Below are 18,438 nucleotides of genomic sequence, written 5' to 3' on the forward strand. Positions count from 1 at the left end.
CCTAGCATGTGTCTCTGTGGTCACATTGGTTAGTGCATTTGGCTGTTAACTGAAAGGTGTGTGGTTCAAGCCCACCCAGGGATGGCCAGCATTTGAGAGCACCGTCTCTGAATGTATTCCATCAAAAACAAAGCAGCAAAACTTTTTGTTTCAGATGCACCAAATATGTAGAAACAACCAATATAACAGTAACCCAGCCTCGGAAAGGCTTTGTCTGCTTGTTGGAAACTTGATCAAGTATGACCAAAACTTTAAGGATGCTCAATGATGGAAATGCTTCCATGAAACACTTTCTATAAACATACAGTTTTTAAATTCAGTAGTTTTACTTGAACATATGATGAAGCCCCACCAAAGAAGGGCAGCAAAAAATTATTAAAGACTCATGTTGTCCCTCTCCACGGAAATCTTTAGTAAAAGGCGAAAGATTTATACGATCTGAAGAGAAACACGAGTGAACTGATAGGCCAGTGGTTGAGAAAATGCCGTATTCTCCATCATGTGCCTTTAACTAATGGTGAGGCCCGCTGAGCCATCTTACTAAATAGTTCTGAATCCCCCAAAAAATCTGAAATGAGAATGGGAATTGAAAAATTCAATTTGGCTGATTAAAAATATCAATGTTCAAGTATTCAAGTCACTTTTTTACCAAAGGTTGGTTTTAAACAGATCATTTCACTAACTCGTATAATGTCTTCTCAGTAAAAATTGTCGGAAGATCCTGGACCACCAGCTCCCAGTACCCCTGGAATTTGGCCAATTCTAGTTAGAAAAGTGAAGCTGAGGTCCAAAATATCTTCAAGACTCATCTGCATCTATATACTGTAACTATTCATCAACAGGTTAGTCAAGATGTATTTTAAAAGTTTCAAAAACTCCTCCATTGATACATATTTAGTGCATGTGTATTTTGTAGACTTTTTTTCATTGTATTTCACACCGAGTTAGTCTCCTGAGAGACATCAAAAATTGCCATAGCCGACTGTATTTCAAGTCGTCAAGGCGGGGTATTGGGTAAAGTTTTCAACTAGCAATAATCGCGCCTCGGATAAACCTCATGGGCTACGATACTGCCACTGCGCAAAGCTAATATACACAATGCTAAGCATGGGCTCCCCTGGTAGCTACACACTATGCGAGATGACGGTTTCCTAGACCTCCGATTAACCTCATAGGCTACGATACACAATGTTATCGCCATCATGAAAAAATGTTCTCCATATTGTTAAATACGTTGTCAGACTAGGAACATCTTCACAGGAAGCAGCAACTGTAAAACGTTAATAACTACTTTTTTTAGTGCCCTGTGTGAGGCTCGGATCTCAGGACCTTCAGAACGCAAGACTAATGTGCTGTCTACTGCCCAAACAAGGATGGACATCAGAAATCAGGTGAACAAGAATGTGTGTGTTATTTCTGCAGCTAAGGATTTTACATTATTCCCAGTGTAATTTAAAAAAAAATTAAAAAAATTCTTGCCTATGCTTGCCTAGCATGTGTCTCTGTGGTGCAATTGGTTAGCGCGTTCGGCTGTTAACCGAAAGGTTGGTGGTTCAAGCCCACCCAGGGACGGCCAAGTTTTAACAGGTTGACTTTATATAATTCCCATTAAAAAAATATATATATAGTGTTTGTTACATAATCCTTTCTTGCCTATGCTTGCCTAGCATGTGTCTCTGTGGTCACATTGGTTAGTGCATTTGGCTGTTAACTGAAAGGTGTGTGGTTCAAGCCCACCCAGGGATGGCCAGCATTTGAGAGCACCGTCTCTGAATGTATTCCATCAAAAACAAAGCAGCAAAACTTTTTGTTTCAGATGCACCAAATATGTAGAAACAACCAATATAACAGTAACCCAGCCTCGGAAAGGCTTTGTCTGCTTGTTGGAAACTTGATCAAGTATGACCAAAACTTTAAGGATGCTCAATGATGGAAATGCTTCCATGAAACACTTTCTATAAACATACAGTTTTTAAATTCAGTAGTTTTACTTGAACATATGATGAAGCCCCACCAAAGAAGGGCAGCAAAAAATTATTAAAGACTCATGTTGTCCCTCTCCACGGAAATCTTTAGTAAAAGGCGAAAGATTTATACGATCTGAAGAGAAACACGAGTGAACCGATAGGCCAGTGGTTGAGAAAATGCCGTATTCTCCATCATGTGCCTTTAACTAATGGTGAGGCCCGCTGAGCCATCTTACTAAATAGTTCTGAATCCCCCAAAAAATCTGAAATGAGAATGGGAATTGAAAAATTCAATTTGGCTGATTAAAAATATCAATGTTCAAGTATTCAAGTCACTTTTTTACCAAAGGTTGGTTTTAAACAGATCATTTCACTAACTCGTATAATGTCTTCTCAGTAAAAATTGTCGGAAGATCCTGGACCACCAGCTCCCAGTACCCCTGGAATTTGGCCAATTCTAGTTAGAAAAGTGAAGCTGAGGTCCAAAATATCTTCAAGACTCATCTGCATCTATATACTGTAACTATTCATCAACAGGTTAGTCAAGATGTATTTTAAAAGTTTCAAAAACTCCTCCATTGATACATATTTAGTGCATGTGTATTTTGTAGACTTTTTTTCATTGTATTTCACACCGAGTTAGTCTCCTGAGAGACATCAAAAATTGCCATAGCCGACTGTATTTCAAGTCGTCAAGGCGGGGTATTGGGTAAAGTTTTCAACTAGCAATAATCGCGCCTCGGATAAACCTCATGGGCTACGATACTGCCACTGCGCAAAGCTAATATACACAATGCTAAGCATGGGCTCCCCTGGTAGCTACACACTATGCGAGATGACGGTTTCCTAGACCTCCGATTAACCTCATAGGCTACGATACACAATGTTATCGCCATCATGAAAAAATGTTCTCCATATTGTTAAATACGTTGTCAGACTAGGAACATCTTCACAGGAAGCAGCAACTGTAAAACGTTAATAACTACTTTTTTTAGTGCCCTGTGTGAGGCTCGGATCTCAGGACCTTCAGAACGCAAGACTAATGTGCTGTCTACTGCCCAAACAAGGATGGACATCAGAAATCAGGTGAACAAGAATGTGTGTGTTATTTCTGCAGCTAAGGATTTTACATTATTCCCAGTGTAATTAAAAAAAAAAATTAAAAAAATTCTTGCCTATGCTTGCCTAGCATGTGTCTGTGGCGCAATTGGTTAGCGCGTTCGGCTGTTAACCGAAAGGTTGGTGGTTCAAGCCCACCCAGGGACGGCCAAGTTTTAACAGGTTGACTTTATATAATTCCCATTAAAAATATATATATATAGTGTTTGTTACATAATCCTTTCTTGCCTATGCTTGCCTAGCATGTGTCTCTGTGGCCACATTGGTTAGTGCATTTGGCTGTTAACTGAAAGGTGTGTGGTTCAAGCCCACCCAGGGATGGCCAGGATTTGAGAGCACCGTCTCTGAATGTATTCCATCAAAAACAAAGCAGCAAAACTTTTTGTTTCAGATGCACCAAATATGTAGAAACAACCAATATAACAGTAACCCAGCCTCGGAAAGGCTTTGTCTGCTGTTGGAAACTTGATCAAGTATGACCAAAACTTTAAGGATGCTCAACGATGGAAATGCTTCCATGAAACACTTTCTATAAACATACAGTTTTTAAATTCAGTAGTTTTACTTGAACATATGATGAAGCCCCACCAAAGAAGGGCAGTAAAAAATATTAAAGACTCATGTTGTTCCTCTCCACGGAAATCTTTAGTAAAAGGCGAAAGATTTATACGATCTGAAGAGAAACACGAGTGAACTGATAAGCCAGTGGTTGAGAAAATGCCGTATTCTCCATCATGTGCCTTTAACTAATGGTGAGGCCCGCTGAGCCATCTTACTAAATAGTTCTGAATCCCCCAAAAAATATGAAATGGGAATGGGAATTGAAAAATTCAATTTGGCTGATTAAAAATATCAATGTTCAAGTATTCAAGTCACTTTTTTACCAAAGGTTGGTTTTAAACAGATCATTTCACTAACTCGTATAATGTCTTCTCAGTAAAAATTGTCGGAAGATCCTGGACCACCAGCACCCAGTACCCCTGGAATTTGGCCAATTCTAGTTAGAAAAGTGAAGCTGAGGTCCAAAATATCTTCAAGACTCATCTGCATCTATATAACTATTCATCAACAGGTTAGTCAAGATGTATTTTAAAAGTTTCAAAAACTCCTCCATTGATACATATTTAGTGCATGTGTATTTTGTAGACTTTTTTTCATTGTATTTCACACCGAGTTAGTCTCCTGAGAGACATCAAAAATTGCCATGGCCGACTGTATTTCAAGTCGTCAAGGCGGGGTATTGGGTAAAGTTTTCAACTAGCAATAATCGCGCCTCGGATAAACCTCATGGGCTACGATACTGCCACTGCGCAAAGCTAATATACACAATGCTAAGCATGGGCTCCCCTTGTAGCTACACACTATGCGAGATGACGGTTTCCTAGACCTCCGATTAACCTCATAGGCTACGATACACAATGTTATCGCCATCATGAAAAAATGTTCTCCATATTGTTAAATACGTTGTCAGACTAGGAACATCTTCACAGGAAGCAGCAACTGTAAAACGTTAATAACTACTTTTTTTAGTGCCCTGTGTGAGGCTCGGATCTCAGGACCTTCAGAACGCAAGACTAATGTGCTGTCTACTGCCCAAACAAGGATGGACATCAGAAATCAGGTGAACAAGAATGTGTGTGTTATTTCTGCAGCTAAGGATTTTACATTATTCCCAGTGTAATTTAAAAAAAATTTAAAAAAATTCTTGCCTATGCTTGCCTAGCATGTGTCTCTGTGGCGCAATTGGTTAGCGCGTTCGGCTGTTAACCGAAAGGTTGGTGGTTCAAGCCCACCCAGGGACGGCCAAGTTTTAACAGGTTGACTTTATATAATTCCCATTAAAAATATATATATATAGTGTTTGTTACATAATCCTTTCTTGCCTATGCTTGCCTAGCATGTGTCTCTGTGGCCACATTGGTTAGTGCATTTGGCTGTTAACTGAAAGGTGTGTGGTTCAAGCCCACCCAGGGATGGCCAAGATTTGAGAGCACCGTGTCTCAATGTATTCCATCAAAAACAAAGCAGCAACACTTTTTGTTTCAGATGCACCAAATATGTAGGAACAACCAATATAACAGTAACCCAGCCTCGGATAGCCTTTGTCTGCCTGTTGGAAACTTGATCAAGTATGACCAAAACTTTAAGGATGCTCAATGATGGAAATGCTTCCATGAAACGCTTTCTATAAACATACAGTTTTTAAATTCAGTAGTTTTACTTGAACATATGATGAAGCCCCACCAAAGAAGGGCAGCAAAAAATTATTAAAGACTCATGTTGTCCCTCTCCACGGAAATCTTTAGTAAAAGGCGAAAGATTTATACGATCTGAAGAGAAACACGAGTGAACTGATAAGCCAGTGGTTGAGAAAATGCCGTATTCTCCATCATGTGCCTTTAACTAATGGTGAGGCCCGCTGAGCCATCTTACTAAATAGTTCTGAATCCCCCAAAAAATCTGAAATGAGAATGGGAATTGAAAAATTCAATTTGGCTGATTAAAAATATCAATGTTAAAGTATTCAAGTCACTTTTTTACCAAAGGTTGGTTTTAAACAGATCATTTCACTAACTCGTATAATGTCTTCTCAGTAAAAATTGTCGGAAGATCCTGGACCACCAGCACCCAGTACCCCTGGAAATTGGCCAATTCTAGTTAGAAAAGTGAAGCTGAGGTCCAAAATATCTTCAAGACTCATCTGCATCTATATAACTATTCATCAACAGGTTAGTCAAGATGTATTTTAAAAGTTTCAAAAATTCCTCCATTGATACATATTTAGTGCATGTGTATTTTGTAGACTTTTTTTCATTGTATTTCACACCGAGTTAGTCTCCTGAGAGACATCAAAAATTGCCATAGCCGACTGTATTTCAAGTCGTCAAGGCGGGGTATTGGGTAAAGTTTTCAACTAGCAATAATCGCGCCTCGGATAAACCTCATGGGCTACGATACTGCCACTGCGCAAAGCTAATATACACAATGCTAAGCATGGGCTCCCCTGGTAGCTACACACTATGCGAGATGACGGTTTCCTAGACCTCCGATTAACCTCATAGGCTACGATACACAATGTTATCGCCATCATGAAAAAATGTTCTCCATATTGTTAAATACGTTGTCAGACTAGGAACATCTTCACAGGAAGCAGCAACTGTAAAACGTTATTAACTACTTTTTTTAGTGCCCTGTGTGAGGCTCGGATCTCAGGACCTTCAGAACGCAAGACTAATGTGCTGTCTACTGCCCAAACAAGGATGGACATCAGAAATCAGGTGAACCAGAATGTGTGTGTTATTTCTGCAGCTAAGGATTTTACATTATTCCCAGTGTAATTTAAAAAAAAATTAAAAAAATTCTTGCCTATGCTTGCCTAGCATGTGTCTCTGTGGCGCAATTGGTTAGCGCGTTCGGCTGTTAACCGAAAGGTTGGTGGTTCAAGCCCACCCAGGGACGGCCAAGTTTTAACAGGTTGACTTTATATAATTCCCATTAAAAAAATATATATATAGTGTTTGTTACATAATCCTTTCTTGCCTATGCTTGCCTAGCATGTGTCTCTGTGGTCACATTGGTTAGTGCATTTGGCTGTTAACTGAAAGGTGTGTGGTTCAAGCCCACCCAGGGATGGCCAGCATTTGAGAGCACCGTCTCTGAATGTATTCCATCAAAAACAAAGCAGCAAAACTTTTTGTTTCAGATGCACCAAATATGTAGAAACAACCAATATAACAGTAACCCAGCCTCGGAAAGGCTTTGTCTGCTTGTTGGAAACTTGATCAAGTATGACCAAAACTTTAAGGATGCTCAATGATGGAAATGCTTCCATGAAACACTTTCTATAAACATACAGTTTTTAAATTCAGTAGTTTTACTTGAACATATGATGAAGCCCCACCAAAGAAGGGCAGCAAAAAATTATTAAAGACTCATGTTGTCCCTCTCCACGGAAATCTTTAGTAAAAGGCGAAAGATTTATACGATCTGAAGAGAAACACGAGTGAACTGATAGGCCAGTGGTTGAGAAAATGCCGTATTCTCCATCATGTGCCTTTAACTAATGGTGAGGCCCGCTGAGCCATCTTACTAAATAGTTCTGAATCCCCCAAAAAATCGGAAATGGGAATGGGAATTGAAAAATTCAATTTAGCTGATTAAAAATATCAATGTTCAAGTATTCAAGTCACTTTTTTACCAAAGGTTGGTTTTAAACAGATCATTTCACTAACTCGTATAATGTCTTCTCAGTAAAAATTGTCGGAAGATCCTGGACCACCAGCTCCCAGTACCCCTGGAATTTGGCCAATTCTAGTTAGAAAAGTGAAGCTGAGGTCCAAAATATCTTCAAGACTCATCTGCATCTATATACTGTAACTATTCATCAACAGGTTAGTCAAGATGTATTTTAAAAGTTTCAAAAACTCCTCCATTGATACATATTTAGTGCATGTGTATTTTGTAGACTTTTTTTCATTGTATTTCACACCGAGTTAGTCTCCTGAGAGACATCAAAAATTGCCATAGCCGACTGTATTTCAAGTCGTCAAGGCAGGGTATTGGGTAAAGTTTTCAACTAGCAATAATCGCGCCTCGGATAAACCTCATGGGCTACGATACTGCCACTGCGCAAAGCTAATATACACAATGCTAAGCATGGGCTCCCCTGGTAGCTACACACTATGCGAGATGACGGTTTCCTAGACCTCCGATTAACCTCATAGGCTACGATACACAATGTTATCGCCATCATGAAAAAATGTTCTCCATATTGTTAAATACGTTGTCAGACTAGGAACATCTTCACAGGAAGCAGCAACTGTAAAACGTTAATAACTACTTTTTTTAGTGCCCTGTGTGAGGCTCGGATCTCAGGACCTTCAGAACGCAAGACTAATTTGCTGTCTACTGCCCAAACAAGGATGGACATCAGAAATCAGGTGAACCAGAATGTGTGTGTTATTTCTGCAGCTAAGGATTTTACATTATTCCCAGTGTAATTTAAAAAAAATTAAAAAAAAATCTTGCCTATGCTTGCCTAGCATGTGTCTCTGTGGCGCAATTGGTTAGCGCGTTCGGCTGTTAAAGGTTGGTGGTTCAAGCCCACCCAGGGACGGCCAAGTTTTAACAGGTTGACTTTATATAATTCCCATTAAAAATATATATATATAGTGTTTGTTACATAATCCTTTCTTGCCTATGCTTGCCTAGCATGTGTCTCTGTGGCCACATTGGTTAGTGCATTTGGCTGTTAACTGAAAGGTGTGTGGTTCAAGCCCACCCAGGGATGGCCAGGATTTGAGAGCACCGTCTCTGAATGTATTCCAACAAAACAGCAAAACTTTTTGTTTCAGATGCACCAAATATGTAGAAACAACCAATATAACAGTAACCCAGCCTCGGAAAGGCTTTGTCTGCTTGTTGGAAACTTGATCAAGTATGACCAAAACTTTAAGGATGCTCAATGATGGAAATGCTTCCATGAAACACTTTCTATAAACATACAGTTTTTAAATTCAGTAGTTTTACTTGAACATATGATGAAGCCCCACCAAAGAAGGGCAGCAAAAAATTATTAAAGACTCATGTTGTCCCTCTCCACGGAAATCTTTAGTAAAAGGCGAAAGATTTATATGATCTGAAGAGAAACACGAGTGAACTAATAAGCCAGTGGTTGAGAAAATGCCGTATTCTCCATCATGTGCCTTTAACTAATGGTGAGGCCCGCTGAGCCATCTTACTAAATAGTTCTGAATCCCCCAAAAAATCTGAAATGAGAATGGGAATTGAAAAATTCAATTTGGCTGATTAAAAATATCAATGTTCAAGTATTCAAGTCACTTTTTTACCAAAGGTTGGTTTTAAACAGATCATTTCACTAACTCGTATAATGTCTTCTCAGTAAAAATTGTCGGAAGATCCTGGACCACCAGCTCCCAGTACCCCTGGAATTTGGCCAATTCTAGTTAGAAAAGTGAAGCTGAGGTCCAAAATATCTTCAAGACTCATCTGCATCTATATACTGTAACTATTCATCAACAGGTTAGTCAAGATGTATTTTAAAAGTTTCAAAAACGCCTCCATTGATACATATTTAGTGCATGTGTATTTTGTAGACTTTTTTTCATTGTATTTCACACCGAGTTAGTCTCCTGAGAGACATCAAAAATTGCCATAGCCGACTGTATTTCAAGTCGTCAAGGCGGGGTATTGGGTAAAGTTTTCAACTAGCAATAATCGCGCCTCGGATAAACCTCATGGGCTACGATACTGCCACTGCGCAAAGCTAATATACACAATGCTAAGCATGGGCTCCCCTGGTAGCTACACACTATGCGAGATGACGGTTTCCTAGACCTCCGATTAACCTCATAGGCTACGATACACAATGTTATCGCCATCATGAAAAAATGTTCTCCATATTGTTAAATACGTTGTCAGACTAGGAACATCTTCACAGGAAGCAGCAACTGTAAAACGTTATTAACTACTTTTTTTAGTGCCCTGTGTGAGGCTCGGATCTCAGGACCTTCAGAACGCAAGACTAATGTGCTGTCTACTGCCCAAACAAGGATGGACATCAGAAATCAGGTGAACCAGAATGTGTGTGTTATTTCTGCAGCTAAGGATTTTACATTATTCCCAGTGTAATTTAAAAAAATTTTAAAAAAATTCTTGCCTATGCTTGCCTAGCATGTGTCTCTGTGGCGCAATTGGTTAGCGCGTTCGGCTGTTAACCGAAAGGTTGGTGGTTCAAGCCCACCCAGGGACGGCCAAGTTTTAACAGGTTGACTTTATATAATTCCCATTAAAAATATATATATATAGTGTTTGTTACATAATCCTTTCTTGCCTATGCTTGCCTAGCATGTGTCTCTGTGGTCACATTGGTTAGTGCATTTGGCTGTTAACTGAAAGGTGTGTGGTTCAAGCCCACCCAGGGATGGCCAGCATTTGAGAGCACCGTCTCTGAATGTATTCCATCAAAAACAAAGCAGCAAAACTTTTTGTTTCAGATGCACCAAATATGTAGAAACAACCAATATAACAGTAACCCAGCCTCGGAAAGGCTTTGTCTGCTTGTTGGAAACTTGATCAAGTATGACCAAAACTTTAAGGATGCTCAATGATGGAAATGCTTCCATGAAACACTTTCTATAAACATACAGTTTTTAAATTCAGTAGTTTTACTTGAACATATGATGAAGCCCCACCAAAGAAGGGCAGCAAAAAATTATTAAAGACTCATGTTGTCCCTCTCCACGGAAATCTTTAGTAAAAGGCGAAAGATTTATACGATCTGAAGAGAAACACGAGTGAACTGATAGGCCAGTGGTTGAGAAAATGCCGTATTCTCCATCATGTGCCTTTAACTAATGGTGAGGCCCGCTGAGCCATCTTACTAAATAGTTCTGAATCCCCCAAAAAATCTGAAATGAGAATGGGAATTGAAAAATTCAATTTGGCTGATTAAAAATATCAATGTTCAAGTATTCAAGTCACTTTTTTACCAAAGGTTGGTTTTAAACAGATCATTTCACTAACTCGTATAATGTCTTCTCAGTAAAAATTGTCGGAAGATCCTGGACCACCAGCTCCCAGTACCCCTGGAATTTGGCCAATTCTAGTTAGAAAAGTGAAGCTGAGGTCCAAAATATCTTCAAGAATCATCTGCATCTATATAACTATTCATCAACAGGTTAGTCAAGATGTATTTTAAAAGTTTCAAAAACTCCTCCATTGATACATATTTAGTGCATGTGTATTTTGTAGACTTTTTTTCATTGTATTTCACACCGAGTTAGTCTCCTGAGAGACATCAAAAATTGCCATAGCCGACTGTATTTCAAGTCGTCAAGGCGGGGTATTGGGTAAAGTTTTCAACTAGCAATAATCGCGCCTCGGATAAACCTCATGGGCTACGATACTGCCACTGCGCAAAGCTAATATACACAATGCTAAGCATGGGCTCCCCTGGTAGCTACACATTATGCGAGATGACGGTTTCCTAGACCTCCGATTAACCTCATAGGCTACGATACACAATGTTATCGCCATCATGAAAAAATGTTCTCCATATTGTTAAATACGTTGTCAGACTAGGAACATCTTCACAGGAAGCAGCAACTGTAAAACGTTAATAACTACTTTTTTTAGTGCCCTGTGTGAGGCTCGGATCTCAGGACCTTCAGAACGCAAGACTAATGTGCTGTCTACTGCCCAAACAAGGATGGACATCAGAAATCAGGTGAACAAGAATGTGTGTGTTATTTCTGCAGCTAAGGATTTTACATTATTCCCAGTGTAATTTAAAAAAAAATTAAAAAAAATTCTTGCCTATGCTTGCCTAGCATGTGTCTCTGTGGCGCAATTGGTTAGCGCGTTCGGCTGTTAACCGAAAGGTTGGTGGTTCAAGCCCACCCAGGGACGGCCAAGTTTTAACAGGTTGACTTTATATAATTCCCATTAAAAATATATATATATAGTGTTTGTTACATAATCCTTTCTTGCCTATGCTTGCCTAGCATGTGTCTCTGTGGCCACATTGGTTAGTGCATTTGGCTGTTAACTGAAAGGTGTGTGGTTCAAGCCCACCCAGGGATGGCCAGGATTTGAGCGCACCGTCTCTGAATGTATTCCAACAAAACAGCAAAACTTTTTGTTTCAGATGCACCAAATATGTAGAAACAACCAATATAACAGTAACCCAGCCTCGGAAAGGCTTTGTCTGCTTGTTGGAAACTTGATCAAGTATGACCAAAACTTTAAGGATGCTCAATGATGGAAATGCTTCCATGAAACACTTTCTATAAACATACAGTTTTTAAATTCAGTAGTTTTACTTGAACATATGATGAAGCCCCACCAAAGAAGGGCAGCAAAAAATTATTAAAGACTCATGTTGTCCCTCTCCACGGAAATCTTAAGTAAAAGGCGAAAGATTTATACGATCTGAAGAGAAACACGAGTGAACTGATAAGCCAGTGGTTGAGAAAATGCCGTATTCTCCATCATGTGCCTTTAACTAATGGTGAGGCCCGCTGAGCCATCTTACTAAATAGTTCTGAATCCCCCAAAAAATCTGAAATGGGAATGGGAATTGAAAAATTCAATTTGGCTGATTAAAAATATCAATGTTCAAGTATTCAAGTCACTTTTTTACCAAAGGTTGGTTTTAAACAGATCATTTCACTAACTCGTATAATGTCTTCTCAGTAAAAATTGTCGGAAGATCCTGGACCACCAGCTCCCAGTACCCCTGGAATTTGGCCAATTCTAGTTAGAAAAGTGAAGCTGAGGTCCAAAATATCTTCAAGACTCATCTGCATCTATATAACTATTCATCAACAGGTTAGTCAAGATGTATTTTAAAAGTTTCAAAAACTCCTCCATTGATACATATTTAGTGCATGTGTATTTTGTAGACTTTTTTTCATTGTATTTCACACCGAGTTAGTCTCCTGAGAGACATCAAAAATTGCCATAGCCGACTGTATTTCAAGTCGTCAAGGCGGGGTATTGGGTAAAGTTTTCAACTAGCAATAATCGCGCCTCGGATAAACCTCATGGGCTACGATACTGCCACTGCGCAAAGCTAATATACACAATGCTAAGCATGGGCTCCCCTGGTAGCTACACACTATGCAAGATGACGGTTTCCTAGACCTCCGATTAACCTCATAGGCTACGATACACAATGTTATCGCCATCATGAAAAAATGTTCTCCATATTGTTAAATACGTTGTCAGACTAGGAACATCTTCACAGGAAGCAGCAACTGTAAAACGTTATTAACTACTTTTTTTAGTGCCCTGTGTGAGGCTCGGATCTCAGGACCTTCAGAACGCAAGACTAATGTGCTGTCTACTGCCCAAACAAGGATGGACATCAGAAATCAGGTGAACCAGAATGTGTGTGTTGTTTCTGCAGCTAAGGATTTTACATTATTCCCAGTGTAATTTAAAAAAAATTTAAAAAAATTCTTGCCTATGCTTGCCTAGCATGTGTCTCTGTGGCGCAATTGGTTAGCGCGTTCGGCTGTTAACCGAAAGGTTGGTGGTTCAAGCCCACCCAGGGACGGCCAAGTTTTAACAGGTTGACTTTATATAATTCCCATTAAAAATATATATATATAGTGTTTGTTACATAATCCTTTCTTGCCTATGCTTGCCTAGCATGTGTCTCTGTGGCCACATTGGTTAGTGCATTTGGCTGTTAACTGAAAGGTGTGTGGTTCAAGCCCACCCAGGGATGGCCAGGATTTGAGAGCACCGTCTCTGAATGTATTCCAACAAAACAGCAAAACTTTTTGTTTCAGATGCACCAAATATGTAGAAACAACCAATATAACAGTAACCCAGCCTCGGAAAGGCTTTGTCTGCTTGTTGGAAACTTGATCAAGTATGACCAAAACTTTAAGGATGCTCAATGATGGAAATGCTTCCATGAAACACTTTCTATAAACATACAGTTTTTAAATTCAGTAGTTTTACTTGAACATATGATGAAGCCCCACCAAAGAAGGGCAGCAAAAAATTATTAAAGACTCATGTTGTCCCTCTCCACGGAAATCTTTAGTAAAAGGCGAAAGATTTATACGATCTGAAGAGAAACACGAGTGAACTGATAGGCCAGTGGTTGAGAAAATGCCGTATTCTCCATCATGTGCCTTTAACTAATGGTGAGGCCCGCTGAGCCATCTTACTAAATAGTTCTGAATCCCCCAAAAAATCTGAAATGGGAATGGGAATTGAAAAATTCAATTTAGCTGATTAAAAATATCAATGTTCAAGTATTCAAGTCACTTTTTTACCAAAGGTTGGTTTTAAACAGATCATTTCACTAACTCGTATAATGTCTTCTCAGTAAAAATTGTCGGAAGATCCTGGACCACCAGCTCCCAGTACCCCTGGAATTTGGCCAATTCTAGTTAGAAAAGTGAAGCTGAGGTCCAAAATATCTTCAAGACTCATCTGCATCTATATACTGTAACTATTCATCAACAGGTTAGTCAAGATGTATTTTAAAAGTTTCAAAAACTCCTCCATTGATACATATTTAGTGCATGTGTATTTTGTAGACTTTTTTTCATTGTATTTCACACCGAGTTAGTCTCCTGAGAGACATCAAAAATTGCCATAGCCGACTGTATTTCAAGTCGTCAAGGCGGGGTATTGGGTAAAGTTTTCAACTAGCAATAATCGCGCCTCGGATAAACCTCATGGGCTACGATACTGCCACTGCGCAAAGCTAATATACACAATGCTAAGCATGGGCTCCCCTGGTAGCTACACACTATGCGAGATGACGGTTTCCTAGACCTCCGATTAACCTCATAGGCTACGATACACAATGTTATCGCCATCATGAAAAAATGTTCTCCATATTGTTAAATACGTTGTCAGACTAGGAACATCTTCACAGGAAGCAGCAACTGTAAAACGTTAATAACTACTTTTTTTAGTGCCCTGTGTGAGGCTCGGATCTCAGGACCTTCAGAACGCAAGACTAATGTGCTGTCTACTGCCCAAACAAGGATGGACATCAGAAATCAGGTGAACCAGAATGTGTGTGTTATTTCTGCAGCTAAGGATTTTACATTATTCCCAGTGTAATTTTAAAAAATTTTAAAAAAATTCTTGCCTATGCTTGCCTAGCATGTGTCTCTGTGGCGCAATTGGTTAGCGCGTTCGGCTGTTAACCGAAAGGTTGGTGGTTCAAGCCCACCCAGGGACGGCCAAGTTTTAACAGGTTGACTTTATATAATTCCCATTAAAAAAATATATATATAGAGTTTGTTACATAATCCTTTCTTGCCTATGCTTGCCTAGCATGTGTCTCTGTGGCCACATTGGTTAGTGCATTTGGCTGTTAACTGAAAGGTGTGTGGTTCAAGCCCACCCAGGGATGGCCAGGATTTGAGAGCACCGTCTCTGAATGTATTCCAACAAAACAGCAAAACTTTTTGTTTCAGATGCACCAAATATGTAGAAACAACCAATATAACAGTAACCCAGCCTCGGAAAGGCTTTGTCTGCTTGTTGGAAACTTGATCAAGTATGACCAAAACTTTAAGGATGCTCAATGATGGAAATGCTTCCATGAAACACTTTCTATAAACATACAGTTTTTAAATTCAGTAGTTTTACTTGAACATATGATGAAGCCCCACCAAAGAAGGGCAGCAAAAAATTATTAAAGACTCATGTTGTCCCTCTCCACGGAAATCTTTAGTAAAAGGCGAAAGATTTATACGATCTGAAGAGAAACACGAGTGAACTGATAAGCCAGTGGTTGAGAAAATGCCGTATTCTCCATCATGTGCCTTTAACTAATGGTGAGGCCCGCTGAGCCATCTTACTAAATAGTTCTGAATCCCCCAAAAAATCTGAAATGGGAATGGGAATTGAAAAATTCAATTTGGCTGATTAAAAATATCAATGTTCAAGTATTCAAGTCACTTTTTTACCAAAGGTTGGTTTTAAACAGATCATTTCACTAACTCGTATAATGTCTTCTCAGTAAAAATTGTCGGAAGATCCTGGACCACCAGCTCCCAGTACCCCTGGAATTTGGCCAATTCTAGTTAGAAAAGTGAAGCTGAGGTCCAAAATATCTTCAAGACTCATCTGCATCTATATACTGTAACTATTCATCAACAGGTTAGTCAAGATGTATTTTAAAAGTTTCAAAAACTCCTCCATTGATACATATTTAGTGCATGTGTATTTTGTAGACTTTTTTTCATTGTATTTCACACCGAGTTAGTCTCCTGAGAGACATCAAAAATTGCCATAGCCGACTGTATTTCAAGTCGTCAAGGCGGGGTATTGGGTAAAGTTTTCAACTAGCAATAATCGCGCCTCGGATAAACCTCATGGGCTACGATACTGCCACTGCGCAAAGCTAATATACACAATGCTAAGCATGGGCTCCCCTGGTAGCTACACACTATGCAAGATGACGGTTTCCTAGGCCTCCGATTAACCTCATAGGCTACGATACACAATGTTATCGCCATCATGAAAAAATGTTCTCCATATTGTTAAATACGTTGTCAGACTAGGAACATCTTCACAGGAAGCAGCAACTGTAAAACGTTAATAACTACTTTTTTTAGTGCCCTGTGTGAGGCTCGGATCTCAGGACCTTCAGAACGCAAGACTAATGTGCTGTCTACTGCCCAAACAAGGATGGACATCAGAAATCAGGTGAACCAGAATGTGTGTGTTATTTCTGCAGCTAAGGATTTTACATTATTCCCAGTGTAATTTAAAAAAAATTAAAAAAAATTCTTGCCTATGCTTGCCTAGCATGTGTCTCTGTGGCGCAATTGGTTAGCGCGTTCGGCTGTTAACCGAAAGGTTGGTGGTTCAAGCCCACCCAGGGACGGCCAAGATTTAACAGGTTGACTTTATATAATTCCCATTAAAAATATATATATATATAGTGTTTGTTACATAATCCTTTCTTGCCTATGCTTGCCTAGCATGTGTCTCTGTGGCCACATTGGTTAGAGCATTTGGCTGTTAACTGAAAGGTGTGTGGTTCAAGCCCACCCAGGGATGGCCAAGTTTTGAGAGCACCGTGTCTCAATGTATTGCAGCAAAACTTTTTGTTTCAGATGCACCAAATATGTAGGAACAACCAATATAACAGTAACCCAGCCTCGGATAGGCTTTGTCTGCCTGTTGGAAACTTGATCAAGTATGACCAAAACTTTAAGGATGCTCAATGATGGAAATGCTTCCATGAAACGCTTTCTATAAACATACAGTTTTTAAATTCAGTAGTTTTACTTGAACATATGATGAAGCCCCACGAAAGAAGGGAAGCAAAAAATTATTAAAGACTCATGTTGTCCCTCTCCACGGAAATCTTTAGTAAAAGGCGAAAGATTTATACGATCTGAAGAGAAACACGAGTGAACTGATAGGCCAGTGGTTGAGAAAATGCCGTATTCTCCATCATGTGCCTTTAACTAATGGTGAGGCCCGCTGAGCCATCTTACTAAATAGTTCTGAATCCCCCAAAAAATCTGAAATGGGAATGGGAATTGAAAAATTCAATTTGGCTGATTAAAAATATCAATGTTCAAGTATTCAAGTCACTTTTTTACCAAAGGTTGGTTTTAAACAGATCATTTCACTAACTCGTATAATGTCTTCTCAGTAAAAATTGTCGGAAGATCCTGGACCACCAGCTCCCAGTACCCCTGGAATTTGGCCAATTCTAGTTAGAAAAGTGAAGCTGAGGTCCAAAATATCTTCAAGACTCATCTGCATCTATATAACTATTCATCAACAGGTTAGTCAAGATGTATTTTAAAAGTTTCAAAAACTCCTCCATTGATACATATTTAGTGCATGTGTATTTTGTAGACTTTTTTTCATTGTATTTCACACCGAGTTAGTCTCCTGAGAGACATCAAAAATTGCCATAGCCGACTGTATTTCAAGTCGTCAAGGCGGGGTATTGGGTAAAGTTTTCAACTAGCAATAATCGCGCCTCGGATAAACCTCATGGGCTACGATACTGCCACTGCGCAAAGCTAATATACACAATGCTAAGCATGGGCTCCCCTGGTAGCTACACACTATGCGAGATGACGGTTTCCTAGACCTCCGATTAACCTCATAGGCTACGATACACAATGTTATCGCCATCATGAAAAAATGTTCTCCATATTGTTAAATACGTTGTCAGACTAGGAACATCTTCACAGGAAGCAGCAACTGTAAAACGTTAATAACTACTTTTTTTAGTGCCCTGTGTGAGGCTCGGATCTCAGGACCTTCAGAACGCAAGACTAATGTGCTGTCTACTGCCCAAACAAGGATGGACATCAGAAATCAGGTGAACCAGAATGTGTGTGTTATTTCTGCAGCTAAGGATTTTACATTATTCCCAGTGTAATTTAAAAAAAATTAAAAAAAATTCTTGCCTATGCTTGCCTAGCATGTGTCTCTGTGGCGCAATTGGTTAGCGCGTTCGGCTGTTAACCGAAAGGTTGGTGGTTCAAGCCCACCCAGGGACGGCCAAGATTTAACAGGTTGACTTTATATAATTCCCATTAAAAATATATATATATATAGTGTTTGTTACATAATCCTTTCTTGCCTATGCTTGCCTAGCATGTGTCTCTGTGGCCACATTGGTTAGAGCATTTGGCTGTTAACTGAAAGGTGTGTGGTTCAAGCCCACCCAGGGATGGCCAAGTTTTGAGAGCACCGTGTCTCAATGTATTGCAGCAAAACTTTTTGTTTCAGATGCACCAAATATGTAGGAACAACCAATATAACAGTAACCCAGCCTCGGATAGGCTTTGTCTGCCTGTTGGAAACTTGATCA

The 18,438-nt window shown here is 39.5% G+C and overlaps 32 non-coding genes across 32 annotated transcripts; 10 read left to right on the forward strand and 22 right to left on the reverse strand.

The window, feature by feature from the left end:
* Window positions 1-344: 344 nt before the first annotated feature.
* On the reverse strand, window positions 345-458 carry LOC148078104 (U5 spliceosomal RNA). Its single transcript, XR_015711618.1, has one exon. It is a non-coding gene; the product is annotated as a U5 spliceosomal RNA (small nuclear RNA).
* A 490-nt stretch (window positions 459-948) lies between these two features.
* Window positions 949-1,088, reverse strand: LOC148078105 (U4 spliceosomal RNA). Its single transcript, XR_015711752.1, has one exon. It is a non-coding gene; the product is annotated as a U4 spliceosomal RNA (small nuclear RNA).
* A 410-nt stretch (window positions 1,089-1,498) lies between these two features.
* On the forward strand, window positions 1,499-1,572 carry trnan-guu (transfer RNA asparagine (anticodon GUU)). Its single transcript has one exon. It is a non-coding gene; the product is annotated as a tRNA-Asn (tRNA).
* Window positions 1,573-2,006: 434 nt separating this feature from the next.
* Window positions 2,007-2,120, reverse strand: LOC148078107 (U5 spliceosomal RNA). The gene has a single exon (XR_015711619.1). It is a non-coding gene; the product is annotated as a U5 spliceosomal RNA (small nuclear RNA).
* Window positions 2,121-2,610: 490 nt separating this feature from the next.
* On the reverse strand, window positions 2,611-2,750 carry LOC148078108 (U4 spliceosomal RNA). Its single transcript, XR_015711753.1, has one exon. It is a non-coding gene; the product is annotated as a U4 spliceosomal RNA (small nuclear RNA).
* Window positions 2,751-3,159: 409 nt separating this feature from the next.
* On the forward strand, window positions 3,160-3,233 carry trnan-guu (transfer RNA asparagine (anticodon GUU)). The gene has a single exon. It is a non-coding gene; the product is annotated as a tRNA-Asn (tRNA).
* Window positions 3,234-3,666: 433 nt separating this feature from the next.
* Window positions 3,667-3,779, reverse strand: LOC148078110 (U5 spliceosomal RNA). The gene has a single exon (XR_015711672.1). It is a non-coding gene; the product is annotated as a U5 spliceosomal RNA (small nuclear RNA).
* Window positions 3,780-4,264: 485 nt separating this feature from the next.
* LOC148078111 (U4 spliceosomal RNA) lies at window positions 4,265-4,404 on the reverse strand. The gene has a single exon (XR_015711766.1). It is a non-coding gene; the product is annotated as a U4 spliceosomal RNA (small nuclear RNA).
* A 410-nt stretch (window positions 4,405-4,814) lies between these two features.
* trnan-guu (transfer RNA asparagine (anticodon GUU)) lies at window positions 4,815-4,888 on the forward strand. Its single transcript has one exon. It is a non-coding gene; the product is annotated as a tRNA-Asn (tRNA).
* Window positions 4,889-5,322: 434 nt separating this feature from the next.
* Window positions 5,323-5,436, reverse strand: LOC148078113 (U5 spliceosomal RNA). The gene has a single exon (XR_015711620.1). It is a non-coding gene; the product is annotated as a U5 spliceosomal RNA (small nuclear RNA).
* Window positions 5,437-5,921: 485 nt separating this feature from the next.
* Window positions 5,922-6,061, reverse strand: LOC148078114 (U4 spliceosomal RNA). Its single transcript, XR_015711755.1, has one exon. It is a non-coding gene; the product is annotated as a U4 spliceosomal RNA (small nuclear RNA).
* A 410-nt stretch (window positions 6,062-6,471) lies between these two features.
* On the forward strand, window positions 6,472-6,545 carry trnan-guu (transfer RNA asparagine (anticodon GUU)). Its single transcript has one exon. It is a non-coding gene; the product is annotated as a tRNA-Asn (tRNA).
* Window positions 6,546-6,979: 434 nt separating this feature from the next.
* LOC148078116 (U5 spliceosomal RNA) lies at window positions 6,980-7,093 on the reverse strand. Its single transcript, XR_015711622.1, has one exon. It is a non-coding gene; the product is annotated as a U5 spliceosomal RNA (small nuclear RNA).
* A 490-nt stretch (window positions 7,094-7,583) lies between these two features.
* LOC148078117 (U4 spliceosomal RNA) lies at window positions 7,584-7,723 on the reverse strand. Its single transcript, XR_015711768.1, has one exon. It is a non-coding gene; the product is annotated as a U4 spliceosomal RNA (small nuclear RNA).
* Window positions 7,724-8,630: 907 nt separating this feature from the next.
* On the reverse strand, window positions 8,631-8,744 carry LOC148078118 (U5 spliceosomal RNA). The gene has a single exon (XR_015711669.1). It is a non-coding gene; the product is annotated as a U5 spliceosomal RNA (small nuclear RNA).
* Window positions 8,745-9,234: 490 nt separating this feature from the next.
* On the reverse strand, window positions 9,235-9,374 carry LOC148078119 (U4 spliceosomal RNA). The gene has a single exon (XR_015711756.1). It is a non-coding gene; the product is annotated as a U4 spliceosomal RNA (small nuclear RNA).
* A 410-nt stretch (window positions 9,375-9,784) lies between these two features.
* On the forward strand, window positions 9,785-9,858 carry trnan-guu (transfer RNA asparagine (anticodon GUU)). Its single transcript has one exon. It is a non-coding gene; the product is annotated as a tRNA-Asn (tRNA).
* A 434-nt stretch (window positions 9,859-10,292) lies between these two features.
* Window positions 10,293-10,406, reverse strand: LOC148078121 (U5 spliceosomal RNA). The gene has a single exon (XR_015711623.1). It is a non-coding gene; the product is annotated as a U5 spliceosomal RNA (small nuclear RNA).
* A 485-nt stretch (window positions 10,407-10,891) lies between these two features.
* On the reverse strand, window positions 10,892-11,031 carry LOC148078122 (U4 spliceosomal RNA). Its single transcript, XR_015711757.1, has one exon. It is a non-coding gene; the product is annotated as a U4 spliceosomal RNA (small nuclear RNA).
* Window positions 11,032-11,442: 411 nt separating this feature from the next.
* Window positions 11,443-11,516, forward strand: trnan-guu (transfer RNA asparagine (anticodon GUU)). Its single transcript has one exon. It is a non-coding gene; the product is annotated as a tRNA-Asn (tRNA).
* Window positions 11,517-11,944: 428 nt separating this feature from the next.
* Window positions 11,945-12,058, reverse strand: LOC148078124 (U5 spliceosomal RNA). The gene has a single exon (XR_015711683.1). It is a non-coding gene; the product is annotated as a U5 spliceosomal RNA (small nuclear RNA).
* Window positions 12,059-12,543: 485 nt separating this feature from the next.
* LOC148078125 (U4 spliceosomal RNA) lies at window positions 12,544-12,683 on the reverse strand. The gene has a single exon (XR_015711758.1). It is a non-coding gene; the product is annotated as a U4 spliceosomal RNA (small nuclear RNA).
* A 410-nt stretch (window positions 12,684-13,093) lies between these two features.
* Window positions 13,094-13,167, forward strand: trnan-guu (transfer RNA asparagine (anticodon GUU)). Its single transcript has one exon. It is a non-coding gene; the product is annotated as a tRNA-Asn (tRNA).
* A 428-nt stretch (window positions 13,168-13,595) lies between these two features.
* LOC148078127 (U5 spliceosomal RNA) lies at window positions 13,596-13,709 on the reverse strand. The gene has a single exon (XR_015711624.1). It is a non-coding gene; the product is annotated as a U5 spliceosomal RNA (small nuclear RNA).
* A 490-nt stretch (window positions 13,710-14,199) lies between these two features.
* Window positions 14,200-14,339, reverse strand: LOC148078128 (U4 spliceosomal RNA). Its single transcript, XR_015711759.1, has one exon. It is a non-coding gene; the product is annotated as a U4 spliceosomal RNA (small nuclear RNA).
* Window positions 14,340-14,749: 410 nt separating this feature from the next.
* trnan-guu (transfer RNA asparagine (anticodon GUU)) lies at window positions 14,750-14,823 on the forward strand. Its single transcript has one exon. It is a non-coding gene; the product is annotated as a tRNA-Asn (tRNA).
* A 428-nt stretch (window positions 14,824-15,251) lies between these two features.
* On the reverse strand, window positions 15,252-15,365 carry LOC148078130 (U5 spliceosomal RNA). The gene has a single exon (XR_015711625.1). It is a non-coding gene; the product is annotated as a U5 spliceosomal RNA (small nuclear RNA).
* A 490-nt stretch (window positions 15,366-15,855) lies between these two features.
* LOC148078131 (U4 spliceosomal RNA) lies at window positions 15,856-15,995 on the reverse strand. The gene has a single exon (XR_015711760.1). It is a non-coding gene; the product is annotated as a U4 spliceosomal RNA (small nuclear RNA).
* A 410-nt stretch (window positions 15,996-16,405) lies between these two features.
* On the forward strand, window positions 16,406-16,479 carry trnan-guu (transfer RNA asparagine (anticodon GUU)). Its single transcript has one exon. It is a non-coding gene; the product is annotated as a tRNA-Asn (tRNA).
* A 423-nt stretch (window positions 16,480-16,902) lies between these two features.
* Window positions 16,903-17,015, reverse strand: LOC148078133 (U5 spliceosomal RNA). Its single transcript, XR_015711657.1, has one exon. It is a non-coding gene; the product is annotated as a U5 spliceosomal RNA (small nuclear RNA).
* Window positions 17,016-17,500: 485 nt separating this feature from the next.
* On the reverse strand, window positions 17,501-17,640 carry LOC148078134 (U4 spliceosomal RNA). Its single transcript, XR_015711761.1, has one exon. It is a non-coding gene; the product is annotated as a U4 spliceosomal RNA (small nuclear RNA).
* A 410-nt stretch (window positions 17,641-18,050) lies between these two features.
* On the forward strand, window positions 18,051-18,124 carry trnan-guu (transfer RNA asparagine (anticodon GUU)). The gene has a single exon. It is a non-coding gene; the product is annotated as a tRNA-Asn (tRNA).
* The last annotated feature ends 314 nt before the right edge of the window (window positions 18,125-18,438 follow it).

Source organism: Callionymus lyra, chromosome 6 (assembly GCF_982586985.1).
Source record: "Callionymus lyra chromosome 6, fCalLyr1.hap1.1, whole genome shotgun sequence".
Taxonomy (NCBI): domain Eukaryota; kingdom Metazoa; phylum Chordata; class Actinopteri; order Syngnathiformes; family Callionymidae; genus Callionymus; species Callionymus lyra.